The sequence below is a fragment of the Triticum aestivum genome, chromosome 2D, assembly GCF_018294505.1.
Source record: "Triticum aestivum cultivar Chinese Spring chromosome 2D, IWGSC CS RefSeq v2.1, whole genome shotgun sequence".
Lineage (NCBI taxonomy): Eukaryota > Viridiplantae > Streptophyta > Magnoliopsida > Poales > Poaceae > Triticum > Triticum aestivum.
This window is the reverse complement of record NC_057799.1, coordinates 453,261,267-453,275,603: the sequence shown is the minus strand read 5'-3', so window position 1 is coordinate 453,275,603 and position 14,337 is coordinate 453,261,267.

Sequence of the window (14,337 nt, the reverse complement as noted above, 5' to 3'; positions counted from 1 at the left end):
GTCTTATGTCAATGATATGCAGAAAGATGATCTTTGGACTGAGCTGAAGGCAAATTTCACCCTACCGCCAGAGGAGGATCCGGAGAAGCCAGTTAAAAGAGCAATTAGTCAAGTCTCATGCTCTTAAGAAGATGGCAGACCTATTCAGGAGGTGGAAGAATGAGCTGAAAACGTTTGTCGACAAAGAAGAGACACCAGAATTCATCGGCAAATATGAGAAGATCAGAGATCACTGGCCCGCATTTGTGGCCCACAAGACATCGGAAAAGAGTAAGAAGTTGTCAGTGACAAACAAGAAAAATGCTGCGAAGAAGAAGCTTCACCATCGCACGGGGTCAGGTGGCTACCTCAAAGCCCGGCCTAAGTGGGCCAAGGCTGAGAATGATCTGCTTGATAAAGGGATCGAACCAGAGACAATGAACTGGCCAGACCGTTGCCGGACTTGGTTCTTCGGGGCTGGCGGAACCTTGGACCCTGTATCAAGGAAGTGCGTTTGGACGGACGAGCTTTTGAGAATACCAGTCAAGAGGATTCAGCACTATATCGATGCAGCGCAGCAAGGGACGTTCGTTCCAGACAGAGAGAACGACGAGCTCACAATGGCCCTCAGGAATCCTGAGCACCCTGGACGGACACGAGGCACGCCAGGCTCCGTTCCGTGGAAGGCTGGTTTTTCGGACGCAGGCGGTTACAAATGCCAGGAGAGGAGGAAAAAAGTGGAGCAGACCCAAATTCAGAAGCTGCACGAAAGGGTTCAAGCGCTAGAGGAACGAGGCGTAACTCGCAACAAGCGACCTGCCGAAACTACCCCCAAAGCTACCCCGCCATCTCGCAGCGTGGCTTCCACCGAGCTGCTTTAGCCGGAGCATGTCTTGACGGCTCCTGCTAGCTACCCCGTGGATGCTATCACGGAGTCTCAACATTGCCACATTATGACGCAATGGCAGAACTACAAAGTCAAGGCGGCTGTCAGCTCTGTTCGACCTCCTGAACCCGGCGCAACTTTTCACTGTCGTCCGATTCCAGAAGGATATGCTAGGGTGACGGTGGACGAAATAACGAAGGGATTTGAGGACCTCCAGCTTGACCACCCTACCGGTGAAGGGGAGACTCGGCTGGGTTCTGCTCTGAAGACTCCATGCCTATGGCGGAAGGAGCTCATCAACCTTCCGAACTGGACGCCCCCTCCTCCGGCGAGTAAGGGCACTCCGCCTCCTCCTCCGCCTCCCCTCCGGCGAGTGATCAGGGCACTCAGCCTCCTTCTCCGGCGCGTGGCGGCACTCCGCCTCCTCCTCCGGCGAGTGATCAGGGCACTCAGCCTCCTTCTCCGGCGCGTTGCGGCACTCCGCCTCCTTCTCCGCCTGCGCCGACGCGCCCGAGCAGCCAACCTCCTCCTTCTCCGCCTCGTCAGCAAGGGCGGAAGAGACCCGCCGCCGCTCCGGCTGCTCCGGCGCGTCGTAGTCCTTCTCCTCCGCCTCGTAAGCAAGGAAAGAAGACAGCCGCAGCCGCTCCGTCTGCTCTGCCGGCGTCTAGCAGTACAGCCAGAGGCGGGAGGCAATACAGATTCGGTCCTTCTCTGAAGACTCCAGAGAAGTTACCATACGAGAGGACCGAGGAGGAAACCACGAAGATCGTGCGAGCCGAAGTGACGAACTTCTTTGAAGGGGTGAAAGCAAAGAAACATCCACCTCCGGAGGAGAAGGTAGATCCGGTGAAAGCGAAGCGCACTCTGGCTGCCCTGACAAAACCACCAAAGTCTCCGCCGAAAGGCAACTATGAGCGCATTATTGCAAAGACATTTGTCGAAGCGGAGCGGTCGGGAAGTACTGTCAGTGATCAAAGGTTAAAAGAACGACGAGCTGGGAAAAAAATTGCCCAGCTCGGCGAACAAGCGAACCAATCGTGCCCCCCGCTCAAGGTGTCTAGCGACATCGTCGCTAATGATCCGAGGATGGTGCCCGGTTATAGCAATCTTGGAGATTACCTGCCCGACGATGTACATTATGATTTCTTGGAGGTGGACGAACACAAATACCATTACGGGAAGCCTCTCGTCAAAGATGAAAGATCTCTAACAACGATGATGCGAAGATTACATGATTGGTACATGAAAACCTGCAGAGAGTCTGGGGGGAGGAATACTTTGACGCTGAGAGTTAAAGAGGAGCATGACCTCGTTGGAATTGAAACTGTTGAATGTTCCATTTGAGGAGTTCTTCCAGTTTTTCAATCAAAAGGCCCTCGATAAATCAACGATCACTTGCTACTGTCTGTAAGTAGTACTACTTCTGTCATTAAGTCTCTCTATATAGGTCAGCTCTTTCATTGCATGTATTTATAATTATCCTCACTATATTATGCAGATTGAAGATCGCCGAATTGAAGAAAAGACAAATCGGTGATATTGGATTCATTAACACAAATCTCATAGATGCAACTGAGGTTAAATATCATGCCGAAAATACCGAGGCCAACTTGCTACGATCGTTGGTAATAAATGAAAACAAAGATATAATACTCTTTCCTTACAACTTCAAGTGAGTGTTACTGTCTTGTGCATATTCGGTTTCCCTTATTAGTCCAGGTTATAGTAATGTAATTGATGACTTATGCATGCGTGCGCAGCTTCCACTATATTCTCCTAGAGATTAAGCTTGAGCAGGGACTAGTAACCGTCTTAGACTCGAGACGAAAAGATCCCCAGGACTATGCGGACATGACTCAAATGCTCGAGAAGTAAGTTAAATCGATCATTATCCACCATATCAGCAACTTTGTTCATTTCCTGATATCAAGTAATTGTTTTCTTTGTCTGGCAGGGTTTGGAGAAAATTCACCAAAAAAGCTCCGGGACTGCCGAAGAAGCTGCAATTTAGACACCCGAAAGTAAGTACTATAGTAGCATGTTCCGCGCATCTCCTAGTGATTCAAGCGCTAGTTTCATCAATACCATTTAGCATGCTTGCTTATCAGTTTGATTGACCTCTATTTCTTGTAAAGTGGTTGTGGCAGGAAGCAGGAATGATTACTGTGGATACTACGTTTGCGAGTCCATCCGCTACACGACCTGTGAGCGGGGCTACTCTGACGAACAATATGAAGTGCGTAAGCAATAATATTCATAATTTTATTTTATTACCATCATTTGTGTTGAGTTTCATTTATTCATATATATATGTATTGACCCCTTCTTCAAATTAGATCTTTCGGATGCGGGATGAACTCCTACCACCAGATCGTATGCGAGCAATTCAAGAGGAATTGGCGGCATTCTTCCTTGACCACGTGATCGCTGAAAACGGAGAATACTATGTGGACCCTGTGTACATATATAATTAGGAGATTATATTGTAAGAGATAATTATTGTATATATGTAGCCGGTAGTGTCGGATAGATATACGAGAACTTGTTGTTCGACCAATCTCTCGGAGAAGGAGAGGTGGTCGATATCACTTCTCTCTGTATGCATATATGTTCATGACGATCTTCTGTTTCCTTCATTTGCTTACTAGCTAGCGTGTCTAGTCCTCTCTATACGTATATAGTACGTAGTGTCGACCAAGCACAGAGATAAGAGAGGACACTTCTCTCTATTAATTAGCTAGCTAACACAATATATGAAACACCTAAATTAAGCCCCCAAAACCCCCAACCCCCCCCTTTCAAAAAAAACCCCAGCCCCTGAAATGCTGACGCGTGGATGCCTATTGGTCCCGGTTAGTGCCACCAACCGGGACCAAAGGCCCTCCTGCCTGGGCTCACCGCACCGGCCACGTAAAGGCCCATCTGTCCCGGTTCGTGTAAGAACCGGGACTAAAGGGCTAGGGCATTAGTAACGACCCTTTAGTCCCGGTTCAACAACCGGGACAAAAGACCCTTACCAACCGGGACAGAGGACCCTTTTTCTACTAGTGGAACATATCCGGTGCACCGGTGCTTATGGTGTTACCGGTGCACCGGACCTCCTAGCACATTTTGAAATGTTAAAAAAAATAAAAAAATTGAGCACATTCACGTAACATGAATGTTTGTTGTCATGAAATTTCAAATCAAAATTCAAAACATTGCTCAAGATATAAAAATAATAAATTTGACATCAATGTGATAATGGGCCAATCTGAAGCCCAACTTATATTACATACTATATAGTGTAAGATTTATCATTTTTGTATATCGAGAAATATTTCAAATTTTGATTTGAAATTTTGTGACAACAAACGTTGATGTTGTGTGAATGTGTTCAATTTTTTTCCATATTTTTTTGAAACATTTTAAAATGTGCTACGGAGGTCCAGTGCACCGGCAACACCACAAGCACCGGTGCACCAGATATTTCCCACGATCGCTACCGGAGTATATATGTTTCTTACTGTGATCGGATGCTCATGTTATTAAATTTAAGTTTATGTCAATCTTTCCATATGCACTATGGATTTCCCTTGCGATAATTATTGCACTTTGTTCTTGCCTGCCACTATCAACCGATCTGTTGGTTTAGTGTCAAAACATGTAGAGAAAAGACCTCAGAACTGACACAAAGTATCGAATGCATCTTTCGTGCACATGCTAGAAATTCGATGCATGCAGACCTTACTAAGTGCAGTTATTTGTTGTGGGTGCAATTCTTTCAGCTACATGACGTGTCCGTTAACTATGAGATGTTTGTGACGTTGTTGTTAATATAAAGATCTTTCAGCTCAGTCTTTTAAAAGTGCTCATAAAGATAAAATGTGTGCATAGACATTCATGAGGATGAGTCTATGTCGTGCATGTCGTCGTCTTTGGACGCAGGGGCACCTAAAGAATAAAAAAACTTAAGCCTGTGTCTGAATCCTGGCATGCGACCAGAACTAGCTCGCTTTTACTACTAGGTCGGTGTTTATTCCAGATGTGTCTTCTCCGGGTTGAAATTTGTTTTCCATTTCGTTTAATCGGACATAGACCAAGTTCTAGGAGCTCCTAGTCTTTCAGAGGAAAGTGAGTCAAGTCAATAATTTAGGGATGAGAAATAGACTTTTACCAAATAATTAATATATGAGCTCAACTAGCCCGGTCTCGTGACCGTCAACCGCCGTGGCCAGTCTTGGCAGCCACGGTCGGTGCATGCGGCAGCGTGGGCAGTTGAAGGAGCGCGCAGGAAGGGCGACCTGAACGTGTGGGTTAGCTACGGCGCGTGGTTTTGGTAATTTCCACTTGCCGGAGTCACGTGCACGTGCATGGCATGCATGGACACGTACGGTTGTCAAAAGCTTAAGAGAGCTTAAGCTGCTGGTTTTGACGACGATATCAGTTTTTACCGACTGCTGGTTTTGACGACGATATCAGCTTTGATCGACGGAGTCGGGAGTCGACGGAGAAAACGAAACGATTGTCGCCACAGGGGCGTGTGGTTTTGTTTATTCCTGATCAATTTGACAAGGCGCGTCAGGGATGTTCTTTCTCGTATGAGTCGTGAGAGAGAAAACCCAGATCAAAAGATCGAACAAAATAGTCTCTAGGGCAGTCGGTCAACATGACCGGCAGCGAACCTTAGGTATTGGCGGCGCGGCCACCAATGAGAATCATGAAGATCGACCGCCCCGGGGCGGCGCGGTGCGGAAGCGGAGTGGCGGCTAGGGTTTGGATCGGGGTTAGGCTGATACCATGTAGAAGGAATAGAGAGGGAATTGGTGAAATCGTTGATTGTATTGCTCGAACTTCGTGGGTATATATACAGGAATACATGACCATTGACGGAGCTAGATAGGATGTTCAGGGAGGTGAGCTATTAATATGGTTGTTTTGGGGGGGGGGCCAAAAGCTTAAAAAAATTAATCTAAACAGCCCCCAAATTTTTTCTTCAGGTTTTGTAGTGAGGCTGGGTTCATGGCTCCCTCATTTTTTTTTGTATGGTAACACGTGACCATGCAAAAAAGAAAGGGTCATGGCTCCTGCTGGCCCCAATTATGCTCCGCCGTTGTACATGATCATCATAGAGTACAAGACAAGATAGAGATAAATCCTAATCTATCTTATATTTCCTAACAATCACGATACTCAATATTTAGAGCATCTCCAGCCGTTGCCCCCTTAGGGGCACCTAAAATCGCCGTCTGGGGGTGAGCCGGCGCAAAAAACCGGCCTGGGGGCGAGTTGGTCCCCAGCTGCCGGCCCCAGGGCCGTTCCCAGGCGCGTTCAAAAAAAAATAGCAAAGTTCAAAGTTCGGCATATATTACATAATAGTCGAGGATTTTTATTATATAATATATCTAATTAAAAAAGAAACTGGCTGAACGCGGAGTAGTGGCCGTCGTCGTCGGGCTTCTCCTCCTTGATGCGGCCGTCCCTGGTGGACCCCTGACCGGTGTCGCCTACGCGGACTGGTGGCGGCGGCGCGTCGTCGTCGCTGTCCTCGATGACGACGACTCCTCCTTCGTCGCGGCCCCGACGGCGCTGCGCGAATCCATCTTCAGGGAGTCCGCGCGAGCCCATTCCAGGGTCGCGTCGTCGTCGAGCTCGACGTCGCCGCCGTGCTCCGTCTTCACCGCGGGGAGGCCCGGCTCCGTCTTCACCGGCGCGAGCCCCGGCTCCGTCTTGGGCTTGACGAAGCGCGGAGGAGCTGACGAGGGGGCGCGCCGGCCGCCCTCGTTGATGACGATGCCGGCGCTGCGAGTGCGCCGGCCGAGCGGCGTCTCCGCCGCGGGCTCGGCCTTGACGCCGAGCAGCGCCGGAGAGCCGAAGGAGTGCGAAGAAGAGCGTGATGAGGAGGAAGAAGAGGAGGCGCCGAACCTCCTGGGCAACCATTGCCCGTCGCGTCAGCAGTGAGCCGTGGCCGTGGCGGCCGCCCTCGCCGAGGGGTATGCCAACGGCGGGTCATTGCCGCCCTCGAGGTACGTGAGAACGCACTCGAGGGTGCGGCCGGGGACACCCCATCACAGGTGGCGTCCCTCGCTGTTCTTCAGGCCGGCCACCATCGGCGCGCCGTTGGTGGACGCCATCCTCTGCTGCTGCCGGCGCTGGAAGTATGCCGTCCACGCCGCTTGATTGTCGGCGGCGTACTCAGGGAGGGCGAGCTGGTCGTCGGTGAGGGAGGCGCGCACGACCTCGACCTCGTCGGCGAAGTACGAGGGTTTCGCCACGGCGTCGGGTAACGGGGGAATGGGCACTCCCCCGTTGCTGAGTCTCCACCCCGTCGGCCCGGCGCGCATGTCCGGCGGCGCCGGGATGTTCGCCTGGAACAGGAGCCAAGACTCCTGTTGGCGGAGCGAGCGGCGGCCGAAGCCATTGGCCGCCGCCTCATCTCCGGGGAAATGCTCGACCATCGGGAGAGGGAGGGCTCGACGGCGGCACTCGGGAGAGGGAGGGCTCGGCGGCGGCTCTCGGGAGAGGTAGAGCGCGGCGGCTAGGGCTAGGGCTGGTGTGGCCAGAGGCGAGGGAGGCCACCGGCTTATATAGCGGCGCCGCGCCCGTGTGTGCGCGTGCGAGGGAGAGGAGGCGTCGGCGCGCCGCCCCGTGATGCGCCGCCTGTGAGGAATCAATGGTAAGGCTGACCGGCGGCAGCCTTGCCATTGATTCCCCGCGGGAAACCGAGGCGTTGGGGGAAGACGACACGCGGTGTCGCTGACGCGGCAGGCCCGCGGCTCTTTCGCGCCAAAACCGCTCGCCCCGGCGCCCCCGAGCGCCCCCAGCGCGCCGGGTTCGGCCTGGGTCCGCCGGCGCTAATTTCGGCTCAGGCCGGCGAAAATCGGGCTTCTGGGGACGCGAGTGGGCCGATTTTTTTGCGCCGGCGCGAAAAATCACCCGGAGAGGCCTTTCTGGGAACACGGCTGGAAATGCTCTTAGGACCATAATATCAGAGCGTTTTTTTCTCAGTGAATACCAAACGTCTCATGTCAAATCAACTAAAGTTGTCATGGCAACTTTATAGGATTTGCGATGATCCATTGCCATGTAGCGTAAAAGGGCAGGAAAAAAGGCACGTTTTACAGAAAAGATGACGTTGGTTTGATCGTTACCAGACTGCTTTGGGGAAGTTCTCTGGGATGCCCAAAAAATATGACGTTTGCCAGGAATCATTTTCCCTTTTAAGATTTGTGGCCCTTATTACTCAAGACGAGTGGACAAACGGAACAACGTTATGTTTTTAGGTATCTATACCAATACTAGAAGAACGTCCGTGCGTTGCAACGGGTCCACATTAACTTTAAGAGTTTAATATTAATATTCTCATACATATCAAGTGACATTGGCGACCTTTTTTATCATCAAATCCTCACACACACTCTCTCTCCCTCCCTCTTCCTCACTCTCTCTCCCCTCTCCCTCTCTCTCTAACAGACACACACATATCCATCTTATTGGGTACAGGACCATAATCCATCTATTTCACACACACACGCTAGTGCATAACAATATGGATTATGTGTATTATATTTGCCACCACAACTGAGGGAATTAATTTCATGTAAATCGGCCAGCCACAGCTCCAAGAATACGCGGAGGAGGTGGCCCGGGTCGGCGTCGGCACCGTCCGGCGCGGGCCACGGGCCCGCTTCCAAGTGCGTCTGCGTGCCGGCCGCCCACGCCGGGTCCTTCAAGTGCCGCTTCCACCGCACCAACTCCCAGGGCCAGGGAAGCCGCCCTTCTTCGCCCCCTTCACCGGCCGCGGCCAACGCGGTGCCGCGGCACCCGGCCTCGCCGTCCTCGTCCTCCGGCACCGTCGCGACCTAGTGACGCAGCCGAAGCATCGGCCTCAAGAATCAAAAACGCTCGACAACGGAGAGGGAAGGGAATATCATATACTTGTCATAAGAAGGGGAGTTTATTTACTGCTCCCTCGATGTATTGTTTCCTTTGTTTGGAGATTGATTACCATCCGTGAGTTAAGGTAAGGTTAACGTGATTGGGCGATTTTTCTGAAAATCAATTATTTGTTTTCTAATTAATGTGATTGAGTGATTTAAGGTAAGGTTAATTAATTTAGATTTGATCTTTATAGATTGTTCGTGATTGATTCTACATTACTAAATAACTTGCGCCAGTATGGAAAGTTCTGATTTGTTCATTTTTTTTTGTTGTGTGAGAGGATGACGCGAAAATAAACCGATGAAGTGGGGGGAGGGGATGAAAAAAAATCTACGAAAAAAACCAGCGAAGATGTGAGGAGGTACCAAAAAACCATGGGAGGTGGGACGAAAAAAACCCTGGAAGCGAGACTACCAACTGCTCCATTAGGAGTAGAGATAAAAAGGCTCAAAGGGGCAGATTCAGTTAATCTAGATCATCAAATCATGTCAATCCAACGACCTAAATTGTTTCAATGTCGGACGCTCAACACGTTTAGCATACAGTTAATTTCATACCAAATATAGTGCTAATCACATAATAACACGCAAATAATATCCTACTTAATCTCCGCATGCACTTAATATACTTTCAAATTAACATGCATTGCATGTACACATTAACTAATAGGTACAAACACCTCTTCTCCTCTTCCCCACATGCACACAAAGGAGAAAGGCTGATGTCATACTAAATGGATAAGCCCTGGGGAAGCCATTAGCGAACGATTGTGTTCGCTAGTACATACGTGCGAAACCCTTTTGGGCTACTATCTATCAAAAGATCCAGGAAAAAAAATCTCTACATAAAAAGAACAGAGGAAAAAAAGGTAAAAAAGCATTGGACCAACAGAAAAATACTAAAAACCAGGAAATCCATAAATGTATGTCTACACTTTTTTGCCATGCTCTAGTGATTAAAACTACCACATATTTTGGAAAAAAAATGTCATGCTTGCAACATGCAACATTAAGTTGCTCTACAACATGACAAAATCTTTATTTTTTGGTTAAGAAGTCCCATGGAAAATTTATGAAAATTCTTGGTCTCATACATGGCAAAAAAAGTACTAACAAAAAAAAATCTAAAAATTACATGGTAAATTAAGGGGAAATTGTTTCCTAAAAGTGAATGTATGTAAGTTTGCCATGATGACAAAATTAGTGTAAATTTGTCGTGTATGAGATAAAGAATTCTCAGTTTTGCCACAATAAAAATGCCATAATGTTAAAAATAAAAATGCCATGATACGAATATTAAAATTGTCATGGTGTGTATTTTCTTGGTAAAAACAAAAACACACAAAAATAAAATAGCCGTGATTAGAAAGTTATAATTTCCATGCATTAAAAAAATAGAGTAACCATGCTACGTATATGAAAATGCTATGCTCTTAATAGGAAAAAAAAACCTATGCTCTTAAATAACAAAATTGGCAACATAAATATTAAAATTTGTCATACTTTGTATTTCACTTGGTCAAAACAAATCGCAAAGAAGCGAAATTGCCGTGAATAAAAAAATTAAAATTGACATGCCATTAAATATAAATTTACCGTGCTTCGATAAAAAAAATTCCATGACCTTGTAAAATAAAAATGCCATGCTCTTAACAATAAAAATGTCACCATCTTAATAATAAAATTTCCATGCTCTTAGTAATAAAAATGACATGATCTTAATAAAAATGTCATGTTATTTTTATAAAAATGCCAATAAATTGCCATGGTTCTCAGAACACTTCTCTCTTATTTTTTTATGGTCTAAAAACAAACAATTTCAACATATGGCAAAAAAACTATTTTGTTAGTAAGAAAATTTAGTATAAATTTGTTGTGTGTGAGAATATTAAATTCTAATATTTGCCACAATAAAAATGGCATGACATAAAAAATAATGTCATGATACAAATATTAAAATTTCCATGATGTGTGTTTTCTTTGTCAAAACCAAAAAAACACAAAATGAAATTGTCATGATTCAAAAATTAAAATTTCCTTCCATTGAAAAATATATTTACCATGCTATACATAAGAAAATGCCATGTACTTCGTTGTATTAATACCATGCTCTTCAGTAATAAAATTGCTATGATACAAAAATTATAATTGCCATACTATGAATTTCTCTTTGTCAAAAAAATCACAAAAGAAAAAATTTGTCTTGAATAAAAAATTAAAATTGCCGTTCCATTAAAAATAAATCTAGCATGCTATAGATAAAAAACGATGATCTTTCAATAATAAATATTCCATGGTAATAAAAAAAATGTCCTGATCTTAATAATAAAGTTGCCATGCTCTTAGTAATAAAAATGGCATGTTACTTTAAAAAAAGCTATGCAATTTACAAAACAATTGCCATGGTTTGCAGAACACTTATCTCTTGTTTTTGACATGGCTACAACAAACAATTTCAAAACATGACAAAATGCTTTGGAAACAAACTATCTATAAAAAGCATAACGAGCAATATCCAAAAGTGCCATGTTTTTGAAGAAACACACAATAGTTTTCAAGGCAGAAAACATCAAAAAACCATCAAGGGTCATGGTAGTTTCGTTGATTAGGACATGGTAGTGTTATTGTAGGTGCAAAATGGCACTATCTATTGTATGTGCCATGGTAGTTTATTTGCCATTTCTCTATAATGTTTGCTCAAAATATGTAAATAAATTTTTGTTCAATTTTTTAAAATAGTTGTTGCATTTTCAAAAACCGACACAGAAACAAGAGCAAACCTAGAAAAAACACTCCATCTAGAAGAAACGGGCGAACCCAAATGACATGTCCATGACGCGCCCTTTGCGCCATCAAGGCCTGTCATATGTTAGGCAATTTGCCATCGTTTTTGTTATCGAGCAGTGTACTCTTTTGGGTTTTATATATTCTTCTCCAATAGTTCATTCACTTATTGAGTTGCTGAGTCATTTATAAGAAAAAGTGTGTGAGCATTTTGAAATTACATGAATTTTTTGTGCAAATGTGTGAACCTTTAAAAAAATGTGTGAACATTATGTAAACATTTTATAAAAACTGTAAATTTACAAATTTGTGAACATTATTTAGAAAAATTTACATTCTCTATCAATTCTAATTTTTCTTTGATCTTGTTTTTTAAAATATGAATATTTTTATAAATAAATAAATATTTTTGATTATTTTTTCGAATGCATATTTTTCCCCAAAAATGTTGAACATATAAAAAAAATACTCACGGACATCTTCGAAAGAAATAAAAATCTAAAAATAAAATGAAACAAAAAAAAGTAAAAATCTAAAAGAAATAATCAGGAATAAAAGAAAAGAATGCTAGTGGACTAAAATGAAAAGAAAGACTAAAAAATCAACCAGACACAAAACGGAAAAAATCACTACCAATAACAGGAAAAATCTCTGGCCTCTCTCCTTTTCGTTGGGCCTGGCATACGCAGCCATCCCTTGCAATTGCACGGTACTTTTGTGCATTTCCTATTTGGCACATGTGGCGCCCATTATCTCTACTCCTATAAAAGACTCAGTTGATCATGATGGTGTGTCTGTCACCCATCATTTCTGACCATTAGATCTGCAACTAACGATTGCGATGTAAGTTGTGGCCTTTTTTCAATAATATCTCACTTCTCTCTTCAATTTCTAGAAAACCCCTTAGTATTTTGAAACCAACAACATTCCTCCCTTGCCTCATCAAAACAGCCTGAGGAATATATTTTGAGTGAAACATAAGATATTTTTAGTGATATATGTATATCAAAACTAGACTGTTTTCTTTTAAATTTGTGAACATGTACTATTCTACTTTGGATCTGTTGCAACGAACGGGCACATTACTAGTATAGCTATAATGGTACAGAGCGCACCCCCCCCCCCCCCCACCCAAATACCCCACCCATTTGACAGCTTATGTATGGGCTGGCCCGTACAAAGCATTACCTGCAAATGGAAGCAGGTTCCAGATTTTTTCTTCTTGTTTTAGGAAGCTTCTAGTAGCTTCCAACCCTTTCCCTGTTGGTTTTATGTGTTTGTTTGGCTGGTTTTTCTTAGTTTTTCTAAATTTTACTTTTCTTCAAATCGTGAATTTTTTTGACTTCATGAACACTCTCAAATTTGTGAACATTTTTTTCAAATCCGTGAACTTTTTTTAAATTCATGAACTTCTTCAAATTAGTGAACTTTGTTTTAGATGCACAACCATTTTTTAAAATTCATGAACCTTTTCTTATATGCACATTTTTTTCAAATTCATGAACTTTTGCTTAATTCACGAACTTTCTTTGAAGTCATGATTTTTCAAACTTATAATGTTGAGTTTTTTCGAAATGATGAACTTTTTATGGATTCATGAACTTTATTCAAATTCAAAATCATGAAATCTTTTCAAATCCATGAACGCTTTCTAAATATACGAATTTTATTAAATGTCAATTGGTCAACTCGTCTATGACCTAATGGTCAAATGAAAAAAAACTGAACAATCACGTTAGAGCGAGCACTGGGCCGCGGCCCATGAAGGGGAGCTGGGGCCGCTAAAGAGGTTACCTGGCGCTAAAGGCACCTAATAGAAGGTCTCGTCATTTTGGCAGTGAACAAAAAATAGGAATTGGCCATTTTTCCTTAGACAGATAGACTGCGGATGCTTCACCCACGGCCCACCTCCTGCGCCTCTGCCGTCGTGCAACCAACGTCACTTGCGTTGCGTAGAAGAAATTATGAAGGTATAGTTTGGCGAAGTATTCTTTTGTCTTTAAATCTAGGTAGACATGTTTGCCTACTTGAGCCCCATTATTCTGTACACGTTTTGAGCAATAAAATGCAACATTTAGGATTGGTAAAAAAAACTTGCGTTCCCTCCACCTTTATTGTGGCCGCTAGAGAGAAAGAGTAAAATGCACTTATGGTCATTAAACTTATCGTATATGTTTACTTTGGTTACTGTACTCAAGAATATGATTACTATATGTGTTGAGATAAATATATGCTCATTGCAAGATCGTATAGCTCCATATTTCATTTATTTGATGGGCCATACAATCCATATTGCGCCTCGTCAACTCATTTTCTCTATCTGTTTATGCAGGGCCTATCTGTCAGTGAGTGGAAGAAAATAAAGGAGAAAAAATATGTGCTCGAACCACAGATGTCATGCCCAGGAGGCTAGTCAGCTGCACCTGCCTCATGTTGTGGCTAACTAGAGGAAGACATCGAAATCACTAATTAAGGAGTATTCCTTTCAAAGATCACTCCCACCTTCCCAACTTGCGACAAGTGGCGCATTGCATGTGCGCTACTTGTCGCGAACTATGAATTTTACCTTTTTCATACATTCGTTTAATCAAAACGTTTTATCTCTTAAAGCGTGCGTCTAAGTCTCGAACCATTTTCAACATTGAATTTCTCGCGTCGAGATCTTTAAAACTAAATCCCATGTCGATAGGTTTTGACCAAAAAAAATTCACGAAAAAATCGGACAAAAAAACCGAATCGGGAGCATGTTTTTTCCCTTTTCGAAAGAGG